The sequence below is a fragment of the Pongo abelii genome, chromosome 6 (genome assembly GCF_028885655.2).
Source record: "Pongo abelii isolate AG06213 chromosome 6, NHGRI_mPonAbe1-v2.0_pri, whole genome shotgun sequence".
Taxonomy (NCBI): domain Eukaryota; kingdom Metazoa; phylum Chordata; class Mammalia; order Primates; family Hominidae; genus Pongo; species Pongo abelii.
This window is the reverse complement of record NC_071991.2, coordinates 64,710,552-64,728,449: the sequence shown is the minus strand read 5'-3', so window position 1 is coordinate 64,728,449 and position 17,898 is coordinate 64,710,552.

Here is a 17,898-nt window from a genome sequence, read left to right as displayed (position 1 = left end):
AAAGTATAATCAAACGCAGGAAAGAGTGTGGACTCCATCCAAGAACATTGAAATTGTATTGAGATACAGCATTAGATAACAAAAGGCAGTAACCTACAGGTCCTAAGTTATGGAGAACTTGATTCCCAGGCTAAGAATTTTGAGCTTTGGTTACTGGGGAAGAGCAAACTGTAAAGGTTTTGCACAGAAAAGTGGTATTATTGGAGTTAAACATGGTTGACATATAATTACATAAACTAAATATAATTTTAAGCATTAATTTTTATACTCAAATACTAAATGTAAATAGTAGTTAACACTATTAAATATTCAATGCTATTAAATGTTATACTAAATTTAAATACAATTTAATACTAGAGTAAAATAATTTGAAGTAAAGTATTCAAAAGAAAAAAAATTGAAACCCAACCTCCTAGTGGCAATCACTTTTATATGTAGGCATATTTCCATTTTATTTTTCTATGCATTTTATAACTGCTATTATACAGATAATGCATATTTACTATAAAATGTATTTATATGCATTATACAGATATGCATATTTACTATAAAATGTATTTATATGCATTATACAGATATGCATATTTACTGTAATATCTAGGTTAAAAATACCTAGAAATTAAAATTTAAAAAAATATTACTCTAATCCAACCACCCAGAGTTGGTCATTGCCATATATTTTTCAGGAAAAAAGTACATATATAATATATGTAACAATATATGTAATTACATATATATTAAATACATATAAAACAAATATATATATAACAAATATATATATAAATATATTGGTGACTAAGAAAGAAATATACTATCTATAGTCCGGTATAAAGAGATTTTTTTTTCCAAAAACATATCAAACATTTATCTATGTCAAGATTTATAGCTGTTTTAATAGGTGAATATTGTCCCATAAATGTGCCACGATCATATTCACTGAGAGCCCTTATATTCACTGAGAAAAGAATGAGCGGATATGATACAAAATATCAAACAATATTCAACAAGGAAGGACTAGTTAAATTATTTTTGACTGGGGGAGACTTGTATATTTGTAATGGAGAGGAGAAGGAGCCAGGTTAGAAAGAAATGTTTATGTTGTTATGTTGGGAAGGTTTGGATGCATCTGATGTACAGTAGGAAGACATTTCAAATTGTGACAAAGAAAAGTCAGCAAGGCCAGGCAGAGTAGCTCACTCCTGTAATCCCAGCACTTTGTGGGTGGATCATCACTTGAGCTCAGTAGTTCGAGACCAGTCTGGGCAAAATGGCAAAACTCTGTCTCTACTAACAATACAAAAACTAGCTGGGCCTGGTGGTGTACACCTGTAGTCCCAGCTACTTGGGAGGCTGAGGCAGAAGAATCACTTGAACCCAGGAGGTGGAGGTTGCAGTGAGCCAAAATAGCACCACCGCACTCCAGCCTGGCGACAGAGTGAGACGCTGTCTCCAAATAAATAAATAAATAAATAAAATTTAAAAATGAAGAAAAAAAGAAAAAGAAAAAGGTCAGTGAAATGAGCATAAAGGCTTTTCATGAAGAAGTAAAGTAGAAAGGCAGGAAATATGAGCTATTGCTAAAAGGAAGATTTGAAAGAACTTGGGGACTGGCTAGATGTAGGTGATAAAGGAGTCAGTTGAAGCACCAACTCCAAAAGACACTACAGGCTTCTATCCAAACTGGATAAAACTCCCAGTCTGGTCTCACAAATCACATTGGTCTTGCCAATCCATGTCTTTTAGACTAAATTCTAACTTTATCAAAATATTGGACCAGACAAAGCTAGGAAATTTTAAACCATGTCAATGGTCACGCTTTCAAATATTATCAAAATAAACCTAATTGAAAGATAATCAATATCACTTTCGATGTAATTATTTATATATGAACTTTTTCATCATAATTAGAAGCAGTTGTGGTCTGCACAAGAAAAACAAGTGATACCTTGTCTTTCAACACGGCAATCCTTTAGCACTGATGTGGGCTGGTGCATTATTTCATACTCAGGGCCCAGTGCTGTTTGACTTCTTCTAACAAGTTACCTTAAGATCTGAAAAAAATTTTCAGACTAGACTGGTGAGAGGGAAACTCCTTCTTTATTGGGCTTTGGCATGCTCTTGCTGTTTTACTTTGTCATGATTACAAAATTCATTCTACCATCATTAAAGTCAAGAGAGATAATTATTCACTTAAAAAATCTTAATTTACCATTAACATTTTTCCCATTAAATACAAGATAATCTATAAATTCACAGTTTCAAAGGGTAGTTCCCAGACCAAGAGCATCAGCATCATCTAGAATGCATCATCTAGAAATGCATCATCTAGAAATGCAGATTTTTGGTCTCCATCAAGACCTTCTGAATCACAAACTCTGGGACTGTGGCCCAGCAATGTGCTTTTTTCTCCCCCCCGGAAGCTTATTAGAAACCAGCAATCTGTTTTAACATGCTCTCTAAGTGACCCTAATGCCCACTGATGCCTGAGAACCACCTCCAAAGAGTGAAAACTACATCAGATGACCAAAAAGGTACAGATTATGCTCACCCCAGACAAAACTTTATCTGATCTTGAGGGGAAGAAAACGTTCTAGGAAACATAGCAAGACTGTCTCTTACAAAAAAAAAAAAAAAAAAAATTCTTTTAATTAGCCAGGCCTAGCGTCAAATGCCTGTAATCACAGCCACTCGGGAGGCTGAGGCAGGAGGATCACTTGAGCCTAGGGAATCAAAGCTTCAGTGGGCTATGATCACTCTGCTGTACTTCAGCCTGAGTGACACAGTGAGATTCTGTCTCAGGAAAAAAAATTATATATATATATATATATAAAATATATCTTATATATCTATTATATATATAATATATAATATATATCTTATATATATTATATATAATATATATCTTATATATCTATTATATATATTATATATCTTATATGTAATATATAATATATATTATATAATATATATTATATATTACATATAAGATATATAATATATAATATATACAAGATATATATTATATATATAATATATAAGATTTATAATATATAATATATACAAGATATATATTGTATATATAATATATAAGATATCTAATACATATTAGATATCTTATATATATTATATATATATATTTCTACAAGCACGCATCCAAATTGTCTCTATTTCACTAATTTTGCTCTTATTCTGGTAGTATGTCTGCTTTAATGAGAGCTTGGAAAAGGGAAAATGACCCTTTGAGTGCCAATGACTAGCAAAAGGGAAACAAAACATAGAGACATATGTGTAAGGGTCAGTCAGACCCAAAGAATAAGTGAAACATCAGGGGAAAAATATATGTGTCTCATTATTGGAAAAATAAAGCCAGGACAAAAGATGACAGATCATCAGTCGATAATTGTGGGGAGGAGACAGAGGGGACTTGGATTAATGGAAGTCTAAATCCAGAAAATTTAATTTTGTCTAACATAATTTTCCATGATACTCCAACTAGACTGTAAGTATCTAGGCACCTATTATGTTAGGCTTCTGTGAGCTATGATGTCTGTATCTGTTCCATTTTTCTAGTAACATACTAAGTGGAAATAGGCCAAAGCATAATTTAGGAATAAATTGTTTTGATGAAGGGTTCCATCTTCTTTTACAAATGTTTACTATTTTACCTACAGAGAGTAACTAGCTCTCATTTCAGACAGCAGTCTAGGTGGGCCTACTAGTAAGAGGGTGCTATAAAGTTAGCTCCAGGACCTCACCTCAAAGAATGTGACTGAGAAAAGATTTACGGACTATGATCACAGTGCTCTTCTAAGAACTGTTCATTAATAAGCCACAGAGATTAAGCAGTAGGTGTTTTCTATTCTTTCTGAAGATTATTAGGTTTTACCAGGGATAATAGAATAATACTAGCTGGAAATTAAAATTCCTCCTTTGTTTATTTATTTCAGTACCATATTCATTTGTTAACTTGCTTGGTCTCTGTTTAGAATATTAGTTAGCAAGGAATAAATATTTTGTCTACAGTTTCCCAAAAAGTTTTCTTTTTCCAAGAAAACACAATTTCTTATGTATTTTTGATGGGGCATTTAATAGGCCTGAGAAAGCTTAGCAGGGTAGAAATTTGTCATGAAAATTTACTTTTAATCCCTGCCAGATCCAGTAATCAGGTGGGCAACAAGGGCATGGGATGCTAGAATGGGCCTCTACCTACATCACTTTCAACTAGGGCACCTACTAATTGTTATACTAAGATACCAAGGTGAGGTGTGCCCTCCCTCCCACAATTTCAGATTTTCAAAGGAAATGGTATTGAGAACCTGCTATAGAACTCTGGACCCCTCAAGCCATGGAGGATACAAAGAGGGAAGAGACAAGAGGAGACGAAGATCATTTAAAAATTTTTTGAGACCTCTCTGCTGTGAGCCTCCACCCCACTTCTCTTTGGGGACAGTCTGAAGATGTTCCATCTAACCTTCTGCTTGGTGGGGTTTCAATGGAACCATGAGGAGCTTTGAAATGTGTTCCTTACTTTTAAGAGACAGAGAAGTCTGATGCTTGGCCTGTGCCAGAAAGTCTTCATCGTAGATTAATGCTAATAACACATCAGACTGTGGCCTGGGTCCTATCTCCTCCCAGGAAAACTAAAGGGAATAAATGTCTAGTACTAGTTTTGGTATGCCCATCCTAACTCTAATTAAGTGTCTATTCTCACTCCACAGGTTAGAGTTTAATTTGAAACAGAATATGTAAGTACCATTTTCTTTCCTTTCAAATAGCAAAACAATAATATCAGACTCTTTTCAGGAATGATTTTGGATATAACTAACAACTCCCTCTCCCCTGACCACAGAATATGAAAAGAACCAAAAAATTTTATAAAATATTTTCAATTAAGCTGTTTAACATGTTTTCTTAAAATTAGAATTTATATTTTGATACAGTTGAAATTTATGAGATTACTTTGCATAAAGTAGATTACCTTTTTTTTTTAGAAAAAAGTAGATTACTGGCTGGGCACAATAGCTCACGCCTGTAATCCCAGCACTTTGGGAGACCGAGGCAGGTGGATCACTTGAGGTCAGGAGTTCGAGACCAGCCTGGCCAACATGGTGAAACCCCGTCTCTATTAAAAATACAAAAAATTAGCCGGGCGTGGTGGCAGGAGCCTGTAATCTCAGCTACTCAGGAGGCTGAGGTAGGAGAATCGCTTGAACCCAGGAGGCGGAGATTGCAGTGAGCTGAGATCACACCATTGCACTCCAGCCTAGGTGACAAGAGCAAGACTCCGTCTCAAAAAAAAAAAAAAAAAAAAAAAATCAGTGGATTACCTTAATCTACAGATTAATTTTTCAAATACAATTGTCTCTTGGTATCTGTGGGAGACGGGTACCAGGACCCCTGAGGAAACCAAAATACAAAGATGCTAAGGCCCCTTATATAAAATGGTGTAGTATTTGCATATAAACTACGCACATCCTCCTGTATACTGTAAATCATCTCTAGATTATTTATAATGCCTAAGACACTGTAATGCTATGTACATATTTGTTATACTGTATTGCTTTTTATTTGTGCTTTTTTGTTGTATTGTTATTTTTAATTGTTTTTAAAAAATATTTTCAATCTGCCATTGGTTGGAGCTGCTGATGTGGAACACCAGCATCTGGAAGGCCAACTCTATTGTTTACTTCTCACTTAGCAATTTCCTAGGATTCCTTTTGTTTGATTAAGAACTTCTATTTTCAAAAAAATAGAAATACAGAATGCTTTCCAGTGTTTAAAACAATCACCATGTTTTCCTTTTGACCTTAATAAACTGTAAAAAAGATCAATTACTAAGTTTTGAAGTTTCATTTCCTCGTCCTCTGATGACATTAACTCTATTTGGGAACAAAGATTATGTAAAACTCATTGAGTCAAAATTGAATGACTAGAATACCAGCTATATATGCCATCTTTTCAATTTTTCTTATCAATAATGGATGAATATGCAATTTAAGGTTCTTCCTAGATTCCTAGTCATTTAGTAAGAATAAGCATACATATTATATCTATTCTGGTAATGGGGAGATAATGGTCTAATTAGTCAGCAATCACTTGAAAAAAAAAAGTGCAGAATAAAAGAAGAAACGCACACGCTTCCAAAGAATTGAAGAGAAAGTAAATGCGGTCTTAAATATGTTGATGGGTGAATGTGTCAATGAGTTTCACAATCGGCGTGGGTGGTTCAAGAATAAGGAAGAGGCAAATTGAGAAAAATGTTACAGGAGGGAAACTCTCCATCACTTATCTCCCACCCTTAACACACACACACACACACACACTCACAAACACACACATACAAACACATTGTATGAGATATCTTATCAGTGATGACATAGCTGCCCAGGACCAGTTTTGAATATTTTTTCATTATATTGAATTCACATAACATATAACACACCAATCTTAAGTTTACAGCTTGAGGAGTTTTGACAAATGTACACATCCACATAACCACCACCACTATATCTTAACGTATCTGTCAATTTAGAAGGTTGTTTATGCCCCTTCCAGTCAACCAATTCCATCCTGTGATGCTTAATTTTGTGTGTCAACTTGACTGGGCCACAGCACCCAAATATGTGGTCAAGCATTATTTTGGATGTTTTAGTGAGGGTGTTTTTTGGATGAGATTTATGTTTGAATTGTGGACTTTGAGCAAATCAGAGTGCCCCCCATGCTGTGAGTAGGCCTCATCTAATAAGTTGAAGGCCTGAGGAGAACAAAAAGCTGAGCCTGCAGAGCAACAGGGAATTCTCCAGCGACTACCTTTGGACTTCATTTGCCTCGGCTGTTCTTATTTTGCCAGCAGACTGCCTTTGGACTCAAACTGCAACTCTCCTGGGTTTCCAGCCTGCCAGCTGCCTCCATCAAAATTTGGACTTGCCAAGACTCGAGAATCGCATAGCTAATTCCCTAAAATAGATCTCTTTCTCTGGAAATACACATCTTGTTTGTTCTGTTTCTCTGAAGAACCGTAACATACCTCCCTTTCCATGATATCACTGATTTCTCTTAAATAGCCAAGAGCTTTCTTACTTTAATTCCCCTTAGAAAAATAGCCTTTTTCTTAATATTAACCCAAACCTAATCTTTTCATAGAAACATTAAAATATGGAAGCTAGCATAATATTTAAATTACATTTCCTGGCTGGGCACCGTGGCTCATGCCTGTAATCCCAGCACTTTGGGAGGCCAAGGCGGGTGTACCACCTGAGGTCGGGAGTTTGAGACCAGCCTAACAAACATGGAGAAACCCCATCTCTACTAAAAATAGAAAATTAGCCAGGCATGGTGGTGCATGCCTGTAATCCCAGCTACTTGGGAAGCTGAGGCAGGAAGATCGCTTGAACCCGGGAGGCAGATGTTGTGGTGAGCCGAGATTGTGCCATTGCACTCCAGCCTGGGCAACAAGAGTGGAAACTCCTTCTCAAATAAATAAATAAATTACATTTCCTTTTTTGAAGTCAGATTTACTGTAGTATAATTTACTCTATAGAAAAATTCACTTTTTAGGAGTATAGTTAGATAGATATTGACAAATGTGCCTATATAGTTGTGAAACCACTACCACAATCAAGATACAGAATATTTCCATCAATATTCCAATACCCCTTTGTAATCAATCCTCTTTCCCTACTCTCAGCTCCTGGCAACCCCTGATCTGATTTCTATCCCTATAGTTTCTCTATTCAGAATGTCACATAAATGGAATTATATCATATGTATTCTTTTGTGTATGGCTTCTTTCGTTTTTCATAATGCTATTGACTCAACCATGTTTGCATGTACAAGTAGTTATTTTTATTGTTGAGTTGTAAGATTCCACTTGATGGATGTGCTGCGATTTGATTATCCACTCACTGGTTGATGACCATTTGCAGTTTTCCAATATTTGGTGATGATGAGTAAAGGCTCCATAAGCATTCTCAGATAGCTCTTTGTGCAGACATGTGTTTATATTTCCGTCATTTAAATACCTAGGAGTAGGATTATTAGGTTGAATGGTAAGTGTATGGTAACTTTATCAGAAACCACCAAATTGTTCTGTAAAGTGCCTGTGCCATTTCATGTTCCCAGCTGTAATGTATGAGTGTTCCAGTTGCTCAGCATCTTTGATAGGCATTTGTAGAGTCAGGTTTTAAACAGCCATCTGATATGGTTTGATTGTGTCCCCACCCAAATCTTATCTTGAATTGTAATTCCCATAATCTCCATGTGTCATAGGAAGGACCACATGGGGGGTAATTGAATCATAGGGGTGCTTACCCCATGCGGCTGTTCTCATGATGGTAAGTTCTCATGAGATCTTGTGGTTTTATAAGGGGATTTTCCCCGTCTTGCTCAGCACTTCTCCTTCGTGCCATCATATGAAGGATGTGTTTGCTTCCCCTTCCACCATGACTGTAAGTTTCCTGAGGCCTCCCCAGCCATGCAGAACTGCGAGTCAATTAAACCTCTTTCCTTTATATATTACCCAGTCTTGGGCGTCCTTTACAGCAGCAAGAGAATGGATTAATACACCATCCTAGTAGGTGCGTACTACTGAATCTTTGTGGTTTTAATTTGTACTTCCTTAATGACTAAAGGTGCTGAGCTTCTTTTACGTGCTGTTTTGTTATCTGCAGCAGCCGGTCTCCAAAATAACCCTCAAATGATCCCTAGATACTGATATTCACAGTCCTATGTAGTTTTTTCCTAAATTTAGTAGGCTTTGTAACAAACAATACGCAGGAATGATGGTGTGTGACTTCTGAGGTCAGTCATAAAAGCCATTGGTGCTTCCTCCTTGACTCACCCACCTTGTTGGAAGCCAGCTGCCATGTTATGAGCATGTTCAAAAACTCTATAGAGAGATCCATGCGACAAAGCACACAGGCCTCCTGACAATAGCCAGCACACAGCTGCAAGTGAGCCATTTTGAAAGCAGATCCTCAAGCCCCAGTTAAGGTTCAAATGACTTCCTGCCCTGGCCAACATGTTGACTACAACATCAATGAAAATCAGAACAACCAGCAAAGCTGCTCCTCTTTTACTGAGCTGCAAAAACTGTGAGATAAAAAATGTTTATCGTAATTTTATGACACCAAGCCTTGTAGTAAATTGTTATGCAATAATAGATAACACAGCATTCATATCTTCTCTTTGGAAAAATATCTGTTCAAACCTTCTGTCTGAATTTTAAATTAGGCTTTTTTTTTGTTACTTCAGATAAAAGAGTCATTTGTGTATTTTGGATTTAAGTCCTTCATAAGATAAGTTTTTATAAATATTTTCTCCCGGTTTTTGACATTTTAAAAAATTTTCTTAATCACATCTTTCTAGAGAAGTATTATATTTTGATGAAATCCAATTTGTCTATTTTTTCTTCTCTTGGCTCATGCTTTTGGTGTCATATTTAAGAAATCTTTGCAGAGTAAAAGGTCATCAGCTATTTTCCTACATTTTTCTCCAGAAGTTTTATAAATTTAGGTTTTATAAATTTAGGTTTTACATTGAGACATATGATCCATTTTGAGTTGTTTTTTAATATGGTTTGAATTCCTTTTTCAAATGTGTAATTGTTTCAGCATCATTTCTTAGGAAGAGTATTCTTTCTTCATGAAATAACTTTGATGCCTTTGTCAAAAATCAATTAACTACATGTGCATGTTTTTATATCTAGGCTCTCTTCTATTCCATTGTTCTATATGTCTACCCTTCTACAAAAATTCATTGGCTTTATTACTCCAGTTTTATGGTAAATCTTGAAATCAGGTAATATGAATCATCTAACTTTGTTTTGCTTTTTCAAAATTTCTTTTGCTATTCTAGGTAATATGCTTTTCCATATACATTTTTAAATACTTTTTTTCAGTTTCTATTTTAAAAGCCTGCTGAGCCACACACCTACAACCATCTCATCTTTGACAAGGTTGACAATAACAAGCAATGAGGAAAGGACTCCCTATTCAATAAATGATGCTGGAGTAACTGGCTAGTCATATGCAGAAGATTGAAACTGGACCTCTCCCTGACACAAAAATCAACTCAAGATGGATTAGACTTAAATGTATAAACTAAAACTATAAAAACTCTAGAAGGAAACCTAGGAAAAAGCAATTGCAACAAAAACTGACAAATAGGACCTAGTTAAACTGAAGAACTTCTGAACAGAAACAAATACACCCTCAAACTATCAACAGAGCAAATAGACAACCTACAGAATGAGAGAAAATATTTGTAAACTGTGCACCTGACAACGGTCTAATATCTAAAATCTATAAGGAACTTAAATCAATAAGCAGAAAACAAACAACCCCATTAAAAGATGGGCAAAGGACATGAACAGACACTTCTTAAAAGAACACACACACGTGGCCAACAAGCACATGAAAAAAATGCTCAACATCACAAATCATTAGAGAAATGCAAATCAAAACCACAATGAAATACAGTGTCACACCAGTCAGGATGGCTTATAGATGACTAAACTTTTTTACTAAATGTCAAAAAATAATAGATGCTAGCAAGATTGTGGAGAAAAAGGAACCATTATACACTGCTGGTGGGACAGTAAATTAGTTCAGCCATTGTGGAAAACAGTTTGGAGATTTCTCAAAGCACTGAAAAAACTACCATTTTGATCCTCACCCTCCTCACAGCAATCCTATTCCTGGGTATATATATCCAAAGGAATATAAATCATTCTACCATAATAACACATGCACATATATGTTCATCACGGCACTATTCACAATAACAAAGACATGGAATCAGCCTAGATGCCCATCAACGGTGGACTGGATAAAGAGAATGTGGTACATATACACCATGAAATACTATGCAGCCATAAAAAGAGAATGAAGTCCTGTCCTTTGCAGCAACATGGGTGCAGCTGAAGACCATTATCCTAAGCAAATTAACACAGGAACAGAAAACCAAGTACCACGTGTTCTCACTTATGTAAGTGGGAGCTAAACATTGAGTATATATGGATACAAAAAGAGGAACAATAGACACCAGGGCCTACTTGAGAGTGGAGGGTGGGAGGAGGATGGGGATTTAAAAAACTACCTATTAGGTACTATGCTCATTACCTGAGTGACAAAATTATTTGTATACCAAATTCCAACAACACATAATTTGTCCACGTAACAAACCTGCACATGTACTCCCTGAACCTATTACTAATTTTACATAGCTTTCAACGTACATATCTTACACATACTTTGTTAGAATTATCTCTAAGTATTTGATATTTTAGTGCTATTTTAATGGTACTGTTTTATTAATTTTTATTTTTTATTGTCACTATAGTGAATTACGATTTTCATGCATGGACCTTTTATCCTGTGACCTCACTAAACTCACTGATTAATTTTAGTAGTTTTTTTGTAGAGTTTTGGATGATTGTATAAATCATCTGTCCTAGCCATCATCTGGGGCTAGGACCTCCAGTACAATGTTGAATAGGAATGATGAAAGCAGACATCTTTCATCTTTGCATTGTCTTCAACTGTAAGATGAAATTATTCAGACTTTCACTATTAAGTTACCAGCTCCAGGCTTTTTATATATTCCCTTTGTTATCAAGTTGGGGAAATTATCTTCTGTTTTTAATTTGCTGAGAGTTGTTTCATAATGGATGCTAAATCTTGTCAAATGCCTTTACTACCTCTATTGACATGATCATATGGCTTTTGTCCTTTTTTTAGCTTGTTGACATGGTGCTTTATATTTATTGATTATTTTGAATTCTGATCCAACCCAACTCCTTTAAAAACCCTCCATGGTATAACCTCAGTCTACCTATGCATCCATATTTTGCAGGAGGTGCAATCACAACCCCTAAGCTGTGGTTTCTCACTATGCTGCTTAACCTTTGACATGCAATGCTCTTTTTCTTTCACCTATCAAATCCCCATCTCTTTAATTCCACCTCCTCCATGAAGCTATCTCTAATTACTTAAACACTGTCTCCACGGGCCAATCATTTGGACATGAACACTCTTCCAATCCATTTTTCATTAGCCATGTCAAGAAGTGGGAGAAACTGTAAGGGTAACGGAGGCCTGGAGTGAGGACAAAAGTCAGTGGGGGAGAGTACTTAGGCGGCAGGGTAGAATGATATTTGAGGATCACAGTTGGTATTTTTCTCCCAGGACAACAACACAGGGAATTGCTTTAGTCCTGGGGAGATTCCAGTAATGTATAATCACAGATAATCCTCCTCCCTCCCTTAATGTTCTTGGAACAACTATGGAAGACTGTGATCCTTTTTTGCCTTGTGTGTTACAGCAGAGAAAAAGAGAACCTCTTGTTTCACTCAAAATTCTTTGCAAAAATATGGATAAAATAATAAGGTAAAATGTTACATTTATTTATTCAACAAATGCACAGTAGCACCTTGGCACCTTGTATGAGCCACTTTGCTAAGCTTTTTTACTATATGGGATATAAAAATAAAACCTATTTGACGTTTCTGAATTTAACTATATATATTATCTTGTATATACTTATTCTTTGCATTGAAATCTTCACTCCTTTGTAATTTCCCACCCCAGAAACACTCAGCTTCCTTTCACTCAAGGAAAAGTGCTATTCAGTATACAAATTCTAAAATATATGCTCACAAAAACACATTAACATCAATTTAGCACTATTTTGCATCACTTTACACAACCAGTTTCATTATCAAATATTCATAAAAATACTTTAATTTTTAAAAACTTTGAATATTTCCTCATAATCTTCCTCATAATTTCTCTAAATAGAAAAATTTATCTAAAATATAGAAAACTGATTCCCATTAAAAATTAAGAATAAAATACACCTTGGTTAAAACCAACTTTTGGGATTAAAACAGTTTGTAACTCAGAACAGTGCAGCTTTTGGCAGTCAGGATTTCCTGTGATGAAACTGGCATCTGTTTTCATGGAAGTATTTTGTTACTTATGCATCTGGACATCTTCAGCTTTTGACCTTAATAACAGTCTTCAGATGATTATTAAGTTACCTGGATAAGAAAATTCAAATTGCAAAATATTTATTTTTAAAATGTATTTGTCTTAGTGTGGCAGACATACTACAGAGTAACTGCCTGGTAAAATAGAAATTACCAAATATATTGGATTAGCACTTACCCACCCCCTCGGATCAGAATCTTAAGACACAACAGTAAAACTTTGGTGATTTCCATGATCCAAGATGAAAAACAAAGAAGAAAGTCTTATACTGTAAGTAATAGTGGGGATTTTTCTCTCTTATATTAGAACTTAGCTAAAGTTCAGCTGGAATTTACAGGGCTGAATGGTCAGAATCAAATGTATGGCATGAACAGAAAATACAAATGAGTTGTCGTAGGAATTACAGGCTAGGATACTTGATGAATTCCAGTTTTATGTCCCACTCACAATCAAAATACTGTGTCTAAATTCTACCTTGAACAATTTAGGAGTCATCTGCCTGGGAAAGTCTGTATTTCCCTTTCTTCAATACTTGGACACTCTGATTTTTGGTATGTTTTTCTAGTTAAGCCTTGTGGATGCAAAGTAAATAATTTATTAGTTCTAGGGAAACATGTAATGGTACAGGAATGAACAGCATAATACAGTTTATGAAAGGACTGTTTTTAAAGTATACAGCTATGTAGAGAGTATTCTTCAGTGCCTGGCTATAAATCATCCATGAAAACCAATAGAGACAGTCCAGAATGTTAGGACTGAGAGGGAATATAGGAAGGACCCAGAGGGAAGAGGAATACCTTGCCCATTCCCTGTCAGCTCCCAGAGGGCAATTCCACATTGTGGAACTGATTTCCACAAACGCACAGAAGTCCACCCTCTGCACATCCCCAAGCTCTCCTTCTCTGCTCATACCCTCCTCCTTGTAAGGGGTGTCTGCTGTGTTATTTAACAATATTCAATTCTTTTGTAAAAGACAAGAAAACCAAATAGAATTGATACAACTCTTAAGAAATACTCAATATAAATGTAAGTATAAAAGGAGCTTGTGAGACACAGAAGCTTATATTAGGTATTAAGCAGAGATAGCAAGTTACTGACCTGTGAACTATGTCAGACATAGGGAAAGAAAGAAGCACATCAGTGTGTTAAACAAAGGTGAGGATGGAAAGACCAAAGGCAGCAAAAATTCATGGTCTGTTAAATGTTGATGAGTTAAGAGACAGGCCACATATAATATTCATGGGACACTGAATAGGCATGAGAGTTTAAATTGCCTCAACTCACTGGTGACACACATTCTGGCCAGGTATCCTCTGCCTGAGATGTGCAGATAGAATCCACAGCTGCTCAGTAAGTTAATGTGGAAGCTACTGCTGAGACCAAGCCGACTTGCCCCTGTGTCTCTTCTACAGTGCAAGTGTTGACTCCAGGCACTGTCCATCTGCTGAGTCCCTTGCTCACAATCAACCCTGGTCCTTGTAATCATGCAGACAATAGAGAGAGCTGATTAGGTGGAGACAGAGATAAGACCTAGAAACATTGTGTGATGCAGAATTCACATAGCATGGTTCTTTCAACCTTCTACCCTCTCTGGTGTCTTCACCTACACCATATCTTTTTTCTTGCATCTCACTGTTTTACATTGATTCAATTAACCACAAACTTTTACAGTTTCAGTTTAGTCTCTGAATCTTTCTATTCTGTGACCTCTGGGATAGTTCTCCTGGTTGTATACTGGAAGGTTACCATTGCATCAAGGTCATTACCTTAAAACATCCTGCTTCTCCATCTCCAGTGTAGACTCTCAGCCTTGCTGTTCTGCCTGGAGAAGAACTGCCACAGGTAAGTAAGGATCCCAGCAGGCTCCAGATACTACTGTTGAGCTCCTCACACTTAGAACCTCTTAGTGTCATCTAAGTCTAAACTACGAAGTGCCTCCCCATACTTGAGACTTTTTAACTGAGTAGGCTAATTTTCTTTTCTTTTCTTTTTTTTGAGATGGAGTCTCACTCTGTTGCACAGGCTGGAGTGCAGTGGCACAATCTTGGCTCACTGCAACCTCTGCCTCCCATGTTCAAGTGATCCTCCTGCCTCAGCCACCCAAGTAGCTAGAACTACAGGTGCCCACCACCACACCAGGCTAATTTTTGTAATTTTGGCAGCAGCAGGGTTTCACCATGTTGGCCAGGCTGGTCTCGAACTCTTGACCTCAAGTGATCCGCCAGCCTCGGCCTCCCAAAGTGCTGGGATTACAGGTATGAGCCACAGTGCCCAGCCCGAGTAGTTGAATTTTCTACATATAATTTCCTATTCTTTTACTGACTTTAGGTTGCTGGTTTTCCATTTTATTATTTTGTTTTAGTTTTCTTATTTACTTATTTTTTGTTTATCATTACCAAACCCTAACTATTAATGGAATTAAATTAGTTGTTAGCTCTCTAATAAAGGAATATGACAAAGAGAACAACATTTTTTGCATCATAATTTAATCAGTGTCACTTGATTGGGAACATGTAGTTTATCAGAAGGAAACACGTACCCAACAAGGGGAAGCTGTGAAAGGCAAAGGATTCTTACATATTTAATATTTTTAAGTGTTTTCTTCTGTTGGGAAAAAGAATGGCATATTACCTGTAGCTGGTTTTATAATATTTTATGTCATAGATGATTTAGTCATGAAAATTAAGAGTGGGATAAAAGTCATATCAATGGAATGTCCTCCTAATCTAAATAGTGGAACTGAACTTTACAGAGGAATTTTCTTCTTTTTTGTGTAAATTAAAAGTTGATTGTAATTTATGAAATAAACTCATAATCCTGATTCCAAAGCTTGTTCATTTAATACTATTTTTATCACTAGTAATTTTGGTATTTTAGACCATTATTGAAAAGATTTAAGTTTCTGAAAGTGTTCCTCCTAATCCTATCCCCAGTCACCCAGATCCCTTCTCCACAAGCACGAAATGTTTGTAGTTTGTTTAGTAGAAGAAATTAGATAAAATAGAATGACTCAAGTCACTCAAAAAAATTTAGTTTTTACACTTTTCTTAAGTTTGGTGAGCATGAGAGGAAATAATTCAATCAATTTCCATCAAAATACATTTTAATATTTTATTATTGATAATAAAGTAATTATTAAAATAGGTTAAAAGGTTTTTTGATATGCAAATGAATTTTCAAATTATATTTTTATATTCACTGAAACAGCTTGAGAAATAAATATTATGCTACTAACTGTGTGATTATACACAGGTGTCTTAGCCTCTCTGTGCATCCATTTCCTCATCTCATAAAAATGAAAATAATAGTAGTGCCTACCTTATAGAGTTATTGTAAGGGTTAAAACAATGAATGCATGTAAGGTGCTTAGAATAAATGCCTGACAATCATTTGAATTTCTTTTTTTGTGAATTGTTCATGCCCTTTCTTGATTTCTGTATGACACGTTTGTCCCTTTAAAAAAATAATAATACTATGCAGTCACTATTTATAACAGTTATAAACCAGTGGTAAATACAACGATACTTTAAATTAAATGACATTGAATTGTTACAATGTTCCAAGCATTCTGTAAAGCATTTTGCCTACATAATCTCATTTAATACTCCAAATAACCTTAGGAGTAGATATGATTATTATCTTCCTTTGATAGATGAGGAAAAGATTAGAATGATTTTTTTTTATTTTCTAGCTATGTGACCTTGGGGAAATTAATTTAAAGGGATAAACACATCATAGGGAAATCAAGAAAGGACATGAACAATTCACAAAAGGAGAAATACAAATGATTAAGTGCCAGGCATTAGTCTAAGCACCTTACATGCATTCACTATTTTAATCACCTCTTAAAAAATGTCCTATTGGTAGTTATGTTAGGATTTAAAAAATTAATTTAGCAAGAATTGACTTTTTTAAAAACAAAAGTAGTTTTCCTGTACAAGTTTATCTTATATAACTCTGCATATTTAACTCTTCTTTTATACCTCTCAATATATTATTGCAGCTTTATTCACAGGCCATGTACATGCTTTGGAAGATTATTCCTGGATGTGTTATAAACTTTCCTTTTTTCTATTCAATAAAAAAAAATCCCCACCCTCTCTCATCATTATTTTAGCTAGATATAAATTATATCTAAGGAAGTTACTGATTGTTATAAATCTCTTATTATATCTCACCTATTTCCTTTAGTTCTAATCTTTTTCTATTATTTTCTCATGCTGGCTAGGTTATAATCAAATCATCTCCAAAATGGCCATCATCTCTTTTGCCTTTTTAAAATTTTATTATTAAACCTTTATTCCTTTGAACCAAAGTGTCATCTCTGAGGGGTAATATCCTTTGGGAGGATAAGGAGATAGTTGGCTTTTCTCAGTCACTGTAACTTACTAGTGTGAATTCACTAATCACATTCTTTCTAGGAGGATATTTAATTAAGATGATGTTTTAACTGAGAAAGCAGAGAATGTAGTGGGAGAAAGAAAAAGCTGAGAATTGTTTCTAGGCCTGTGGAGGTCAGATATGAGCAAAGTTGCTAATAATATCTGGAGAAATACCAGAGTGTCCTTTCTTTTGCAATGATTATTAGGGAAGGCCCTGATCTCAAGTGACCTTTCCACTCATCACCCTGGCCCTTTCCCAGGTCTTGATCTGGCTACTGCTTCCACTTCATTTGATGACAAGAACCAAATGAGAAATGCTTTTACAAGGAGCTTGGCTCAATACCCGCACATTTCCTGAATTGCCCAGGGCTGCATGCTTGGAATATGAATAGTAGAATATTCTGGATTTCATTATTACCCAACCAAATAATGAAGCATTTTCCTGCTTCTGGAACTTAACACAAACAAAAATAAAAAGCTTTATTACTTTTCACTCTAGTGATCTAAGATTTTTGAATGTTTTTTTT